This window comes from Martes martes (assembly GCF_963455335.1).
Source record: "Martes martes genome assembly, chromosome: 3".
Taxonomy (NCBI): Eukaryota; Metazoa; Chordata; class Mammalia; order Carnivora; family Mustelidae; genus Martes; species Martes martes.
Window position 1 is genome coordinate 106181405 of NC_137890.1, and position 18059 is coordinate 106199463.

General features: G+C 37.7%; 1 long non-coding RNA gene across 2 annotated transcripts; it reads left to right on the forward strand.

Moving 5' to 3' along the window:
* The first annotated feature begins 3043 nt into the window (after positions 1-3043).
* Positions 3044-16613, forward strand: LOC308340461. Of its 2 annotated transcripts, none has more exons than XR_013966600.1 (3): positions 3044-3104; positions 3243-3348; positions 16494-16613. It is a non-coding gene; the product is annotated as an uncharacterized lncRNA (long non-coding RNA). The 2 variants fall into 2 exon arrangements; XR_013966601.1 differs by lacking the exon at positions 16494-16613 and adding an exon at positions 4327-4686.
* The last annotated feature ends 1446 nt before the right edge of the window (positions 16614-18059 follow it).

An 18059-nucleotide genomic window follows, 5' to 3' on the forward strand; every position in this document is an offset into this window, starting at 1 on the left:
TTCTCTCTCTCTCTGAGTCAAATAAATAAAAAAAAAAAATCTTAAAAGAAATAAAAAAAAAAAAAGAAAAGAAACGCAAAGGGATAATGAACAGGTTAATCTATGCAAAATCTGAGCCCAAGAAAGAGGTTTGCCTGCCCCAAGCATGGTGTCCACTTTGTGATACATGTGCAGAGGCAAGACAGGGAAGAAACAGGGAGCTCACCATCACAAAAATCCATGCAGGAAATGTTGATGGTCTATACAAGCAGTCCAACTGGAAAGATATTTTTGAGGTCGAATCAGAAGGATACAGTAAGCATTTGAAGAGGACAGATGTTTGAATTTTTCAAATCATAATTTTCCTTGCAATATAAACATTTTTCTTAAAAATAAAAAAAACTCTTCAAATGGGCTCTTCAGGACAGTTCTTCTTTATTTTTAGCACTAACTTTAACGTTAACAAGGAAGAGCTTCTTAGAATAATAGGATGGGAAAGAGGGAGTGGATGGTTTTCCTAGTCCTGTGTTTCATGATAAGTGAAGGCTCATCTGGCCCCAGCACCCTCATCTCTACCACCGAAAGAATGTCCCTCAATGTATTCATGAGTTCCCACTTTAGCATGCTAGGAGCCTGTCACCTTCAAACTGGCAAGGCAGACCACTATAGGATGAATGGTCATGTATTTTAAAAACCCGGCATTTTTCAATCTTGAGGAAAAAAAGTGATGGTGTGAATTAGACCATATGCCTGTTCTCTGAATGCAGTTATTACTGGCTCTAGCTAATTTCGCCTAGTCCTAGATACAAACTAATGAAGATCTACAGCCTCAACACGCGCTGAGAATCTTCCCAACAGTGTAACCAAGGATCTGAATTGGGAAGCAGGAAACAGGCTTAACTCTCTCTCTGGTCAATATGATGCAGTTAAATAAATATCTTACATGTGAAATGATCTGTGAGGGTGCATGTGTGCTTCTGGATGAGTTGAAAAGTAAAGGAAGGAAAAGACAGTCATTCAACTGGTTAATGTCTCTGCATAATACAAGGTTATTATCTGGAGTGACACTGGCACACAGTTATCTGGCCTGACTAGTCATTTAGGGCATTGCCTAGACATATCTAAAAGATGGCCATCAAGTCTCAAATTAGAAATATACAGAATAGAAAAAAAAATCCACCCAAGATAGCATGTCCGAACATTGGGATAAGATGGTTTTACATCCTGAAAATGAGCCATTTTCAGCTGCATGATATCAACAGAGAGGTTTAAAATTCTAAAAAAGAAAAAAAAAATCAGCCACATCTGGCTCTTTCATGCTGGTATAGTCACTCACCTTTCTCATGAGCTTTAAAATATTCTTATGTTTTCTGTACTTCGGCTTCCTCATTTGCTACCTGACTGTCACACTTCCAAAAGTATCATTAAGGCAAAATACATTTGTATTGTGCTGATCCTTTAGCAAGGAAAAAAAAAATCAATTTATTTGTTTTCCTAGTTCTTCCCTTTATAACCAATAGAAGTTAGATCTATAATTTTCTGGGAAGAGAGGGAAATCCCCACCTGGTTTATTCAGCACTAATTTTGGCCACAAATATTCTGACTGGGGCTTTGAGGAGAAGGAAAGATGCATTCAAGTACTGTTTTGGAAAGACAGGACTGTCTAATATGTAAGGAGAGGAAGCGAGAATGTGAAGGGGGAATGGAGAAGTGCCTTTGCCAGAGTGCATCTCTCATAGCTTGGCTTGCTGACCAAAAAGCCACCACTAGAGATATCCCCACAAGTTAGAGGACAGAATCGTAAAATTAGCCTTCATCAAATAAAAACAACCACCTGATACAAATCCCTACTGATATCCTTGAACGTCAATATATAGTAACTCATAAGAACTAGAAATCATTTGGCAGAGAATGCAAACTCTTTCTAACCATCTTAACTTTCTCCATCCTCAGAAGTTCCCTTCATAGACTCAGGATATCCCTGTGTTAGGAAAAGTCTTTGCTGCAATCTCTTCATAACTCAAGCTATTATCCTCTCATTCCTCTGCTTTTTTTTTTTTTCCAAAAAATATTTTATTTATTTGAGAGAGCGTGCAAGAGCACAAGCAGGGAGGGGGTTGTTGAGGGAGAAGCAGGCTCCTGACTGAACAGGGAGCTCCACTTGGGGCTTGATTCCAGGACCCTGGGGTCAGGACCTGAGCCAAAGGCGTTTAACGAACTGAACCATCCAGGTGCCCCTCATTCCTCTGCTTTTTTCTGCTCTTCTAATTATGTCTTCATTTCTTAAACTTTTAGTCTGGTTTCTGATTGTACAACTCTATTGAAATATGGTCACTAATATCCCCCATCCTCTATTTATATTTCATTCTTCCTTCTGGCTCTGTAGCACTTAGCATTTTCAATATCCCTCTTTACTTGAGATTAATCTCTCTTTTTGCCTTTGTGGCTCTCAACACTGCCATTCTCCTACTTTTCTGGATCATCTTTCTGTCTCTTTGGGTGGTTTTGTCTTCTCCTGACCCCTAAACTTAATATTTCCTGAACCAGATTTCTGTCCTCTTAAAATTTGAAAGTTAAGGTTAACCTTTAACAGATGGATTCTCTCTAGACTGGCTGTTGGGAGCTTCACAGAAACTGGCTACACTGAAGGCTTACAGGCAACCAATCCTGGAAGAGGGCAGCAAGGTAAGTTCAGGGCACTGGTTCTGCCGAGGTGAAGAGCTATGACCGCATACATGCTCACTGGCTTGAACTTCGGTTCATACCAGTGGATAGGGCTAAAGTCCCCATAAACATGAATACTGGAATGATAGAACAGAATTCTATTGTCCTTACAACTCTATCGCCAAAGCTCAGACCTCTCTTCCTGATTACCCCGGAGGAAGGGAGCTCAGGTATTTTTTCAGCATGAGTACTCAGATACTAGATCAGGCTAGGTGCTAAGGTTCCACCATATCACACAGTGGTTGAACTTCAGTTCCTGATCATGCCCCAGAAATGCTGGCACCTCCCAGTCCAGGAGTTTAGAAACTCTCTAGACCAACAGCCAGGTCCCACTCCAGGAGTCTAACGCCCAGCCTGGTCAGACTTCTGCATGCCGTTGCAGGATGCAAAAAGCCACAGAGGTCTGCACACCTGCTTCTACTCTCATTTCAATGAGTTTTCTCCATTGATGCTGTTCCAGAATTTTTCTGTGCTTGCTTCCTGATGATTCATGTTTGCCTGATCCATAACTTTTTTTTTTCCTTTTTTTTTTCCTCAAGGAACTCATCTGCTCTCCTGACTTTCCTTTACTGACACTGAGTTCAAGGCCTGAAAATGATTTATTAAATCTTATGTCTCCATTCCTGAGCATGATGGCTGACACAGGTAATAGTTCTACCCTACTAACTTTAATAAGCAGGCAGCAGAAGTCACAGGCATATTTTGAATAGATGAGTGAGAAACATGGTACTAACAAGGTTTTGTTTTGTTTTGTTTTTAAGAAATTCATTTTCCCTTATTTGCTTCCTATCTTTGTGAAGAATGCAATAATTGACTCTCATCTGAGCCCAATACCCTGGGGTCATTTCCAAATCTTGTCTCTGTTTCCATGTTGGTGAGAGTGGGATTAGGGGATATAATGCCACCTCTAAATTTTGATTGTTTTACATTGTCATTTCTCACTGGACTTCATCTCCATTCTGGGCAAGAACCAAGCTGTCACACCACTACATCATAGTCATGTTATATCTTCTGTTGTTCTACACTTTTTTTTTGTATATATCTTGTCTCCTCATCTAAAAGGACAGTTCTCTAAGGGAAAGCAATGCTTTTTTCCAGAACAGTTTTGCGCATAACTGCTGCTTAAGAAATACTGGTTGATTTTGATTAGATGATGATAGTGTGAGAACAGACACCCTTCGGCTCTGTAAGAGAATAAAAACAGGACTGAGAGAAGCATCACAAGGGTACGGAGGAGCAAAAAGAAATTAGGAGGTGTTCAAAGATGTGTCATCCATTTCGCAATTTTTTATTAGAATGAGATCGTCTTAAAGATCCCACAGGCCACTCTGACCAATTGTCCTGAAAGCACACGGATTTTCAGTTCTACCGCAGACAGCTGACAGTTTCTAGCCTGATGAAATCTGCTCTCTAATCAAACCAAGAAAGCTTTCTGCTTTTCCAGTTGGTGAGAATCATAGAAAATTTAGACATGGGAATATTTACCATATTTTCTGAGACAACAAAATTTATTTCAAGAAATCTCTGGGCAGAATACAAAAGGAGAACACCCCAGACAGAAGAAAGAGGCACATGTTTTCCTGGAGGGCTACAACTCTTACAGATGTCTGACCTTGTTTGCAGGGTTCAGAACAACATTACTGGATTTCCCCATCTGAAATTAATACCATCCATCTACATACTGGCAAGTGTCTAGAGAGACACAGTCCAAGGAGCCAGCTTGCAGACTAAATGGGAATTGAATGCCCAGGTTACTTGGGTCTGGGGAACAAGATATTTTCACATGTGTTCATCAAGCGAATGCTTGTTCTGTAAGCAATTTCATTTTGTAAAATTACTGGGAAATTTTTTGGAATGATACGAAGAATTTATCCAAAAAAAAAAAAAATTAGGCTTGGATTCACTTGTGAAGATCACAGTGTTGTCCCACGTGCATGGGCCTATACCTTAAAATCTGTGATTGAAATAAAGTTCAGTACATAGAAATAGTGCTGTATCATTTTCACTGTCTTTTGTCTTACTTCAAAATTCCATGGCACGGGTTAGCTTGTCTATCTCTCCATACATATGTATGTTTTTTTGTGTGTGAGATTTTAGCTCAAAAACAACACATGTGATTTTAATGGTGATTTCCAGAACAACTCCTTTCTTAAACCTTTGAGTGGGTTTATCTCATCTACAGACAGATTTAAGAACATCAGAATCCCATAAAAGGGACCCATGAACTGAACCTCCTCCCCACCTCTTCAGCTTCATCCGCAACCACTCATTCTTTGAATTGTGTATTCTAGAAATTGAATTTTATATAGTTGTCTCAGATGTTTGATCATCACACACCAATATGACTTTCCATTGTTATTCCCTCTGCCTGGAATGCTTCATCCTTTTTGTATGAATAATAAAATCATAAAACATATCTGGTTTGACAGACTTAGAACTAAGAATTAAGAAGAATTAAGAATTAAGAAGATGCCTACTCTTTATTCTGAAAGGCAGAAAGAGAAAGAGAAATGGCACAGAGTCAGGCCCCTCCTATAGAGAAATTTTTTCACCACTTTCCACTGTGCATGTTATTAGGCCTCTTGAATCTAGTTTTTCATCTGTAAAAAGAAAGATAATGATATATATGTCATATGGTTGTTACAAGGATAAGATAAGGTCATATGAGATGTTATAAGCAAAGAAAATACTAGTTTTTGCGTTCATTTCAGACCATCAATTATATAGCTTTGTGACTTTCTCCCCAGCTAAGGCTTTTATGATTCTATCAGTGTTATTTTTTTTCTTTAGGATTGTCCAAGAACTGTCACAAGGAGACATCAATCTCCTGTATATTTGCTTTTGGAATTTGTCATCAGGAGGTTTGTCTAGATTCAGATTATTCATTATTAAAAGAAAATATCATCCAATTTAGCTTAAGAGCTTCAGCAAACATGTATAGAGTGAGGGTGGAGGTATTTTCAGAATTTAGAGACCTTAGTACAACTATATTTCTGGCCCTTCTCTACCTTTTCCTTCTGAAATAACAAGATCCCTTCTCCTTACTTTTCTATGTGTCTCTTCTTCATTGTTTCTCTACTTGGTCTAACTTACAAATCTGGTTTCTAACAGCATCGAATAAGAGCACTTTTTTCTCTTAGTTCCAATTCTTGTTAGCTGGAGAAAGTATTCGTGTGCTGGCCTACTCTGTTCAGGAAAGTTAAAGTCAATTTGTACAATCTGGCTCCTGATGGGCATCCACATCTGAACAGCAGTGCTATAGGAAATGATTTATGGTCTTTTTTGTCTGAAGGCCAAAGTTACTATCTCTATTAAAGAGCTCACTTTCAAATCTTACCGGGACTGAAACTTCCTGAAACCTTCAGGAAGCTTCAACATCTATCAGGTTAGCCTGATCAAGGGACAGGGTAAAGAGTAGATTCCAGCGTTAACCTCAGCTTTTGGATTCCAGGAACTTTTCCTGTCCTGCTTGGCTTCCGGTCCACTATCCAGAAACCTTCCTTCTGCACACAGTCAACCCTCTTTGTTTCTTCTAAATTATCTGAGTTCCCGAAAGCTTTTTGTCAAAGGAAGGAGAATAAGAATATAGAGCAAGTGTCCATTTTGACCCTTAGATTTGATCTACAGCTTTTAAAAAGCTGTTCTGGAAACTGACAGAAAACTCACACTCCCCTGGCTATGGTGAGCACTGTGGTTGTCTTTCTAAGACTTTTACCTCTCTCCCACCTTATTATGTATACCCAGGTAATGATGGTACATTGATCCACTCCAGCATCGGGGATGGTGAGTTTAGATTTTTTTAAGCCACAAAACCAGTTAACACTTTAGGAAATCTATTTCTAAGCATACCAGCTTTGGTATTCCTCTGGCCATAGGGGTTATGTGAGAATGAGTACTTGGTCAAAAGGACATAAAGGTGGATTTTTATTTAAAAAAAAAAAAAAGTTTCTCTGACAGATTTACTAGAAAGGCAGGTACTTTTGCCTTGGACAAAGAAACCTATAAATCATATCTCACTGGCTATCTTATTACTATAAAAAAGACAGTCTTTATATGAAGCTGTTATTGTAGAAAGTAGATAAAAGAAATAAAAAACAAGTGTGTCTTAGTGACACCATTGACCACCAAAGTGAAATAAACCAAAAGCTGTTCCTACCTTCATATTTTTAAGGTACATAAGTCAATAGGTTGAATGTGTTATTTAAGCCATTTTTAGTGACATTTTTTTATTCCCATCCAAAACATCCCAACTGATAACTTGGCTTCAGCATAAAAAAGAAATTGTTGGCTTACACAACAGAGATTTTCCAAAGTATTCTGTCTTCAGGCATGACTGGGTACAGGAACTCACATGATTACATTAGGATTTATCTTGTCTCTGCTGAATCTTTTACTCAGTTGGGTTCATTTTCTGGTTTCATGAGTGGTAGACCCTGAAAACTCAGTAGATTGCTATTGATTTTATAAGTTCCTAGTCTCAAGTCTCATGGAAAAGACAATATCATGGGACATTGTCCAGAATTCCTAGGCAATACCTCATTGTGTCTCATTTACTCTGATTGCATCTTGTGCTTATCACTATACAATCACTGTACAATCAGTGCAAATAGGAAAATATGCTACTCAGATAGTCAAATGGCTGCCTCTGAAGCAAAGGGTAGAGTGAACTCCCCTAGCAGAATATAAGTTCTGTAAGTGTAAACTAGGTAAGGAAAGTGTAAACTAAGGGAAAAGAGTTGTTCTCCAGAGGAAAATTGAATATGGTGATCAGAAGAGTGGAAGACTTCTGGGCAGAAAAAAAATCTATTAAAGGTACTATTACATCAAATTAAACTACAACAAAATAGAAATAAAACTTAAAGTTTGATAATGGAAATCAAGGTTGAGACAATTAAGTGTTTCTTCCTAGGTAATATTAACTGAATTACATATCAACTTGGACTAGAACTCAGGACACCTGCTTAGTCAAGCAATCTGCCCTTAAACATGAGAAGGCAATGATATGTCAGAAAGGAAAAATAGTTAATTATTTCAGCCAGGTTTCTTACACGGTATCCACTCTGGGACTATTAATCTCACTAAGAAGAGGGTAGCTTTTTGCTCTTTGGATTCTTGGAGAAGGAGGGGAAAAAAAAAAAAAACTGCTTATATTTAACCAAAAAAAAAAAAATGGGATCTGGGGAGAAAATCTCTTCAAATATATCACAGCATATCACTGGGAGGGAGGAACAGAGGGGGAGGGACAAGCAGACTCCACGCTGAGCCGACACAGGGCTCGATCCCAGGACCCTGAGATCAAGACCTGAACAGACATCAAGAGTCAGAGGCTTAACCAACTATGCCACCCAGGTGCCCCTATTGTTTGGATTTGTGCTGCTGCCTGATAGTCATCAGAAATGCAGGAAGTTGCTTTGATCCTTCAAGAACAGTTTCTTCACAGGAGGAATTAAATAAGTCAATGGCTTCTATCTGACTTGCAGAGCATTTGAAATTCTGACTCACATCAAGAAAGGCAAGAGGAGGAAGAGGAATGTATATGTGGCCTATTCTTTTCCATGGAAGGAGTCACATTTCTTTGAACCTCCTTCCCATGAAAAGTAACTGGGCCTTTAACAACAAAAGGGAAAAAGAAAGAAGGAAAGATAGTTAGACAGTGACTGCAGGTTCAACAGCTTAGATTCAGAGAGGAACAAGGAGGAAAAACGAAATACTTCTCAGAGTTTGAGGGTTTCCATTCAAGAGCCAGTGAGACAGATTTTGAGATCATGGGGCTTGTCCTTTGACTTCTAGAGCCACTACTTGGGTTTTTGTTTTTTATTTTTTTCACCTGACACTGTCAGAAAGATTTCTAAGTGTTTTGCAGGCTACTCACATGTTGGAGTCCCAAAGAAGTTTGGGAAGTATCATAGAGGTTGTGATAATACATTATTTTTTTCTTGTGGAATAGGCCAGAGGTTCTACTTTAAGTCTTCTTTAATATAAAATGAACATAAGAAATTCTCAGATAAGAACTCAAGGCAGAACAGAGCAAATCTAACCCATGACACAGGATTTTGTCACAACAGAGGAGTCAAATAGCTTCAATGTATTGCTTCAGAAGAAGGAATTTTGTGCCACTAATTTTCCATTAGTGGGACCATGCAGGGAGCTGGGTTGCAAGGAGAAAGAAAACATATCTCAGGTTACTGACCTTATATGCTATTCAGGTGGGGGAAAAAAAGAGGTTTGCATCAATACAGGTGGATGTAGAAGGAGATAAAAAGAAGAAATACAAGATGTTATGAATTTCTGACCACGTTATTGTGAACAAGTCTTTCATTTGTGTATCAATTCACTCATTATTCTTCAAATATTTCTGAATATGTCCTATATGCCAAATGCAACATTATTCATTTATTTATTTTAGGAGTATTCTTGCAAGACATTAGGTACATTTATTTTTTTAAGGACATTTATTGAAAGAAAGAATCAGAAAAGTGTAAGAAAACACCTAATTATATGTGTGTGCATAAATACATACATGTGCACATACATTTAATTTGACATAACTTTTTTAGACTTTTTATTTTGAAATAATTTTAGTTTTAACCTAAGTGTTGCATAAAGAGTATAGAGAATTGCTTCTAGGTATTTATGTCAAAGAAATGATTAGGCACATGTGCATGGATTTATAAATAAGGATGTTCATTTTAGTGTTATTTATGAGCAAAATTGTGTGAATGATTCAAGAGAATATCAATTGAGGACCAGTTAAATAAATTAACATACACTCATGTTATCAAATATTTATATCCATAAAAAATGGTGTTAAAATTAAATATTTTTGTCTTTGTCATAACCATAATGTTATTGCACACTTTTATGGACATATACAAATTTGAAGGAAGTTTATACCTAAATAGTAGTTACTTCCAGAGGATGACTGAGGTGTTTTCTATCTAGCATATGTTGAGGTGGTTGAGTTTTGTCAGACTAAAAGCAGGATTTGAGGAATAAATATCAACTAAATAAATCAACTTTTGGCCCATGATCCTCTGTTTTTGATAGCTTTGTCTCAGCTAAGTTTAGGTTTACATGTTAGCAGAGAATATGACTCTGTGTTTTATGACATCTTCAAAAACAGAAAGGTGGTCACCGCATAGAAATCCAATCCACCTTCTTGCAGATGCTTTGAAGTCCACAGATGGAGATTGGGCTTAAATACCTGCACACCATGAAGAAGTAGAACAATGACTTAAATTCACACTATGTTTAATACTAATAATATATCCCTCTTTAAGAGGGGATTTTGAAGAAGGCAGAGAGAAGTGGTTGAAGATATACCTGCCTTGAAGGGGGAAAAAAGACAGGAAGACAAGTTGATGGACACTAAGATAGTTATCCCAGACTTCTGATTTTAGAGCTTTCCTGAGGTTTAATGTACACTTATTCATACAAAAGGCCATGTTGTATGATCTTAATCTGTCTGCTTTTTCTTTTATTTCAAAATACAAGAATATATTTTGAATTTATTCTATTTTTCTTGTCATAGACGGTCTTTCCTAGCAGATTGACAGTTCCTTGAGGGTAGATGCTCTGTTTTCTATACCATTAAAATCCCAGTTCTTAGATTCTTTGCAAATAATATACATATAAAGTTCTTTATTGGGTCAATGTGCATCTTTAGGAAAAAAAAAAAGAGAGAAAAGGCTTTGGAAATATACAAATCTGGTTTGTACACTGGTCCTGCTATTTACTACTTCCTTCCTTCATTTTTCCCGTTTCCTTGCTTCTTTTTTTTTTTTCCATCTAGAAGTATTCGCTACACAGAATACCAACAGTATGAGAGACCCTGTATTAAGTTTTACTCAAGCAAACCAAAACTCTCATAGCTTCAATTTTTATCAATGATAAAATGAAGTTAAAATAGTTCTCATCTTGTAAAGTGGTTGAAATTTTTCAATACAAGGAGGAATAATGGATTTTAGTCTTCTTGCACCATTTTCACAGTTTGTTAACTTACTAAATAATAAATGATAAATATTCAGAGTATTATAGCAATGTATAATAGTATATTCTTTTGCCTTTATTCATTTATCCATTATTAATATCACAGGTATTTATTGAGTACTTGCCTGGTCTCAAATGTGTTGTATAGATTTTGAATATAAAATTGCATAAGACAGAGTCTTTGTTTTCTGGGATCTCATCACAGTAAAGAATGTTTCATGGGGGTATTAAGTCACCAATTTGCATTCGTTGTCTGTCCATGTTAGATGGTCCCCTAAATACTGTATTTTTCCAAAGTGCAGTGAAAAGTTCTTAAAGCTAAGTTAGTCTAAGTCACTCAGAGAGGTTGCAAGATTGTCCTGAGTAATTTACCACTTGGCTGACCTTAATGTGACAGGGTGAAGATTAAATGAATGAAAGCAAGTGAAGTTTTTTTTCAAGACTCCACATTTTTTTTTCTCCCAAGACTCCAAGTTTTTAAAGGGAGACGTTGTCCAGCCTTGCCCTCAGTTGACCTAACTAGGCTACTGGTCAAATGCCATGTGGACTGGTGATAGAATTTATATCTCATAGTCTAGAATAAATATGACACTCATCCCCAAGGCTTCTAGGAACAAGAAGCAGGAGGTAAGTAGACCTCGATTCTAGCAAGAGCCATGGAAACAAACAATATTGAGGGTATAAGAAGATAAACACAACTTTGGGATAAAGTTAAGCTTTATGTTGTATGAAATCAGAATGAACTAGGTAAAATATCAGAAACCGTTTTAGGCAGATCCTTTTCCTCTTTACTGGTCATCTCTCATATAATGCATAGATGGATCTTTCTATCTCAAAGGTACAGCACTGAGACAGACTCAATTTTCTATAGCGTCTAAAGTCCTCGGGCTATGAACAAAGAGAGCATGGGTTCGAGAATGGGAAAAGGAAAGGCTGCCTTAAATCTGCAGTTGGGGATTCCTGGCGACCTCTTCAAGACAAGTTCTACTAACAATAGAAAATTCCTGCCAGCTCTAGTGAAGGACATGCCAGCTACCATTCTAGAGTGAACCCAACTGACTTGAAAGAAAAAATGAAGTCAAAATAGTGTTCAAGGACCTCTATGATACACAAATTGGAGGGGAAAACTTATGGGAGATTTTGTTGGTTTCAAAGAAGTTTTCTTGTTGGTCTAAATAGAGACAATTTAGTCTCTAATGACAAGTCCCTCTAATTATGTTTCAAAGAAAATTGGGATCTTAGGAAGCAAATCTATGTATGGCTTAAAGCACAGTATTCCTGGATAAAAATCTTCCCTTTAAGCATGGATAGTTCAGAAGGTGGGAGCCAAAGGGAAGCAGTATTTGCTTTTCCTGCTTCCTAGCTACAATGCTGAAGTAAGCTTCCACATAGGCAGCTGGAAATGAGTTCTGACTGGGGCAATTATATAAATGTCACTGTAAGCTGTTATCTTATCAGATTTTTTTTTCTTTCTGAGTCCCAGCATCATCTTTCAGGGGTACTGGATTACTTAAGATAAAGAGAGGGCTTAGATATATTGCCACAATAAAAACAAAGATGTCTCAGACACCAGCTTTATAACATTAGCTACAGATGGAGACCGCTTGAAAGGATACGTGAAAATAAAAGCAAACCCAGCTCACTCATTGCTCAGGCAGCAATGAGAGTCACACTTTCCAAAGACCCTGGACACTTATCCATTACACACTTTGCATCTTATGTGAGTCAATTCTTTAAATGCAAGGCTACTACAATGCATGCCACTATGTCTTTTAACAAATATTAGATGAAGCATCTAGAATTTAACTAATAAATCTGGATTCTCAACTTTCTGAATAGTAATATGCATATCCATGAGCCTGATCTCAAGGAATGAGCACATACCTGCCCCCTTGTCTGATTGAGAGATGGGCTAGGGATGGATATTAACCTCTGAAGTGCCCTCATAGAGGAGCAAGCAGGTAAGAAAGGTAATTGCAATTTTGTACATCTGTGAAAGAAAGGTGGCCTGAGCAAAGTGAAAATAACCTGTTAACCTTTGGCTATGTTTTCCATTAGACAATGGGGGCAAAATAATCGTATATTAATTCTTAGAGAACTTTAATTCAGAAATTTGTGATCTGTCCAGATTGTATTTTTTCTCCTGATTGTTCATTTCTTCCTTTGAAGGAGGATGATTCTTCATGCTCCATTGACTTGAAGTGTCTCCTTGTGGCAGGAGTATAGGTCCCTGCTCTGTATGACATTCTTTGGCCTGTGCAATGTAAGCAGAAGTGCCAAAACCCACCCCTGCTAGCAGAACATTAAGAGCAGTTGTATTGAATGGCCTTACCTCTTTGCCCTCTGCCACCAGACACTGATTTTTCAACTTGGGTCCTAGAATTAGAACACAAGTAAAGTAAACTAGAATCAAGCTGCAGTGGGTAGATGTGAGTGGGAAATAAATACTGTTCTAAATCCAGAGATTTGGGGGCCATTCATCACATAGCATGGTTTAGCAAAAGCTAACTAATATGTAATCTCAGAATAAAAATAAATGTATACTGAACCAACATATGCATTTAATATTTCAAGTGTTCTTACTGAACTCACCCATCTACTCATTCAACAACCCATAATTAGTTGTCATTTGTTTGTTCTTTTTTGTTTTGTTTTGTTTCATTTTTGCTTTTTAAATATTTTATTGACTTGAGAGAGAGAGAGACAGAGATAGAGAGAGAGAGTGGGAGTGGGTAAGAGAGCGGAGGAGATGGTGAAGCAGGCTCCCCTGAGAGTGGGGAGCCCAACTCAGGACTTAATCCAAGAACCCTGGGATCATGACCTGCGCCGAAGTTAACTGACTGAGCCACCCAGGTGCCCCATCAATTGCCATTTGTATTTTGTTTCTGTCTTTTTACTAATTTTTTGGCTTTTTGGCTGGACTGATCTGTTGGTCTGGCATTGTGCCAGCATCACCACAACCAGCTAAAGTGAATTTGACAGATAAGAAACTAAGGAATCAAAATTAAGTGGAAAATCTAGAAACCCAGATTCCATTAGCAACTCTACTAGGATGTGAGCATCAGCTTAGGCAGGTCGTATTAGATTTCTAAGACACAAGGGAAAATGGCTTCTCCTCACTACAGCTCACTGTCTAAAATGATGATTATTCTTCTTTGCCAGTCTGGTTTCTCTACTATTCTCTGAGCATGATATGCTTGTTATGACTGTCATGTTTTTGCTTCTATGTTGTCTCCATTTGAGCTGAAACAAGCATCAAGTGAGTACCTGATATGTGCCAGGCACAGCACTAGTCTCTTCCATATGCATCGTCTTGTTGAATACTTTCAATTATTTTGTGAGGTAGTTGTCCTTACCTCTCTTCATAAATGAGGAAAATGACTATCAGAAAGTTCTAAATGATTTTTTTTTTTTTTTTTTACATAGCTAACAAATGGTGGGACTGGTTTCAAACCAGTTTTTGCCTCAATATCAGTGTAATTTTCAATGTATCACAATGACCTCTTCTCTCACTTCAGGAAATTCTACCAAGAACTCAAAGCACAGACCAAGTCTTGTTCCTTTAGGACTTCCAGGTCTTCCCCCATTTATTGAGCCCAAACTTGTCCCTTCTTTACAGTTCTACCTTGCAAATAAATGTGCTCATTCTGGAATTTAGGCAAATATTGTGCAACAACTTCAACAAATTTCATATGTGCATGTTGTCAATGTTTAACTCAATTTAAAGTTCATTAGAATAAAGCAAGAGCCTTGTTTGTGCTTAATCCTTCGTGGCTGAATAAATCACTTCCATTTTCAGGAACATTTCTATGTGGAGAGAGATTGGACAGGATAGATAGATGCTTACACCCACTTAGGGTAAAAAGAGGAAACAGAGAAAAAGATGAATGAAATGGAACAGGTGGCACTCTAGGATTTTAGCCTACATCTTCTAACTCAAGAGTTCAAGATGCTTTCCACTATACCATGGTGCCCAGATGGTTGGATTCTATAACATGTATTTTATTGTTTAAAGCAGGAAAGTTCTCTGATTTGTCCTCGATTCCCAAATTGCCCAACAAAAATATATATTGAAAAGAAAACTTGTAGATTTGCTATACATCACTTGTGGAAAGTCGTTCAAGAAATAATTCTTCAATTCATTCAGTCTCATTAGTTTTCTCCTTTGAGGGATAGAAAAATGGATCTTTCTAGCAAAAATCAAATTTGTGCATGACAGCCAGTTGAGCTCAGAGGTCAAAGGATGAATTTGGGCTGCTTCAGTGCATTCCCATCCGTTCAATCTTTTGTCATGCTTGCACAGCAGGTAGGATTTGAAAGAGAATCTGCCCTTGTCTAGTGGAATTTTTTTAAAATGACTGAAAATAATCAGAACTTTGCCTGAGAGCAGCCACAGCCAATGCCGTTTCCCAGGGTTCAAGTACACCTCGGTTAATACTTAGGATTGGCAAAATGTCCCAAAAGTAATTTTCATGGCCCGTGATAGGTCTAATATGGTGGAGTTGTGTGATTATACTTGAGGATGGGATAAGAGAATAGGAGAAGCAGGAAAGAATTCTTCAAGGCAAAGCCTCAAAAAAGATTGAGCTCTTCCAAAAATGCACAAAAAGGAACACAGGTAAGTCCAAAGCCAATGTCACTAAACGCCAATATCCCTGTGAAGCTCGAGGATCCCAGTGACTTTACTAGTGCAATTTCAATATTAGATCGCAAGCTTGTTTTCCCTAAGGCTGGAGGAAAAAGTAAAGAACAGGGTCAGAAATAGGAATAAGCATTTGAAATGAAAATCAAAAGCAGAAACCTCTAATTGACTCATCCTAATTCACTTAAAAAACAAAACAAACAAACGAACAAAACTCTGTTTCCATGTATATGATGCACTTACCTTTAGGAAGAAAATGGCTTGGCAGATTCAGAAAAGCTGGTGGTATCAAATGACTGCATATTTTCCAAGCCCCAGACTTCAAAGTCAGAGCAGTGCTTTCTGTTGGGACTGTGAAATGCAGGTGTTACAAAAGCATAGGGAGGATCTCATCACCTTGCAGCACACACATTCTTATGATTGATTACATATTAATGATGTTTACATTCTAAGAAGCAAAAGACATTGTCAGATTTATTTTTGAGTTTGTGGTCTTCCTTTTCTTGGTGGGCCACACCTTCTTCCTCTCTACATTAGATAGGAACCTAATCTATCTCAAGGGTGTTCAACTGCTAGCTCCTTCAAAACAATTCTTTGCTGAGCAAAGCAGTCTTCAAAAGATTTCATCCCGGTTTATACATCTGCAAGGCCCCAGGTCTTGGCCTCTTGGCTTAAAGATGTGTCATCTACCCCAGGAAGGAAGCCACGAAAACATCCCTGACCATTTCTGCAACAAGACTCTTAGAGTCTTCTGCACAGTGGGGAGTGAGACAAATAAAAGTAGTTTTGCAACCTGAAGAATTTAAATCTAGGATCTGCTGCCAACGAGGGAAGCGAATTTTAAATATCAGTAGACTAGAAAAATAATTTAACATCCCAGGACAATACTTATGTGGTAAGGGAGAGAGTTGAGAATGACAGTTTTGTTAACAGTCACAAATCCTAGAAGGATAGAAAAGTATTCTTCAAAGATTGTATTAAAAGAAACCTAAATGGAACTGTAATTTCATAATGAGATGTTATTTTTTTTTAAAGTTGAAGCGTTTCTTTTTTATTCCATGAAATGCCTTTTTTCCCATTATAATTATGAACAGTTAATTTGGGGAAATAGTCTTACTTTGATGGGAGCCTCTAAATGTTTAATATTTCATATCTCCAGGAGACAAAACCTGAAATCTAATCAGATCATCTGTACTACTCAGTGCTCAGAAGCTCTGAACAGATATCCATTTCTCTTTTGAACTTGTGATACTATCTCAAATTTTGCAACTTACCAGCTGGCTGCATTGAAGTCATCAATCAACATCCCTGATATAAGACTGGGAAAAAAGCGGGGGTGGGGGGTGGGGAATGCATTGAAAATAAAATGAAAATGAGTAGTAACTAAAGTTGTTACTTCCACAACTGGTCTTGAGGATCTGTTTATATCTTGACTCCACAACATCCTTTTCCATTATCTGTCCCTTTTCTTCAGCATCTCAGTAGGTTGGGATCTCTTCTTGGTGAGTGGCTCAGACTTTAATTGTTGAGGGTTGCAGGCACTGAACAATCTTGACTGTGTAAGGTGAGCGTGGCACAAGAAAGCACACCGAAGGTCTTCTCGGATCACATCTCCCTTCTCCTCTCTGCTCTCACTGTACAGTTTTTCAATGATCATAGTCGGTCACCTCAATAATATCCTTTGTGCCTATTTATGCTGTCTCTGGAAGATCCCAAACTGGCCAAAAGCCAACTGAACTTCCAATTAAGTGGAGTCATCGTGGTCCTCTGGTGAAAGTGTTCTCCTTTAGGTAATAAAAAGCAAAGAGTCACATATAGACTGCCTAATGGGAAACAGAAGCCCTGTGAATTACAAGATTAGATCAACCTGGGTCACACAATCACTTTTGAACTAATGCCTCTGTTGCCTTTCTCTGAGAGATATACATTTAGTATTTTTGTATATCCATTCTTAATCACTGTTCCCACATCTCCTACCCTCTCCCTCACTCCTTCTCTCTCTCTCTCCTCCTATGTGTTAGGATCAGTTTTGGAACAGAGTCAATATGAGTGGAATAGGGCAGGGAGGAAGTTATGGGATTAAAGGTCTAGAATAGAAGGTAATACATTCATTACCTATTGGTAGTAGGTTCACAAACAAATGTCTGCTGTCAGAAGAGCCAGATGAAAAGCAGAGAAGAATGAGGCCAAACTGGAAACTGCCAAGCAATCTGTGCCTGCCCATCACTGCACGTGACCTCAAAAAGAATTTCAGAGTAGAGTGACTGCTACTTCATTTCTGCTTTCCAAATTTGCTTAAGATCATCTTTTGTCAGATACTAAACTAGAACTACATATTCCCAGATTAATCAGATTGTCACAGCTCAGTCCACCATACTGGGTATCTATATTTGTGTAAAATTATTATAAAATTAGATTAGCATGGTAATTATAGCTTTATATATGTCTTTATTTTAACACTTAAATTATGAGCATTTGCCCATACTATCAAGTTCAACACAAATCTACCAAAAAAAAAAAAAAAATCTAAAAAAAGGCACATTGTAGCTGAGAAGTGAAAGTAACATTTTAATTGTCCCTTGATGGATGGGGGAAAATTATAAAACAGAAGGTGGCATTCAGGCAGAGGAAATAATACAAACAAAGAATGAGGAGAATGCATAATGTGTTTAGGGATAAGCTAGTAGCTTGCAGTAGACAAAATACAGGGTAAATATGATATTTA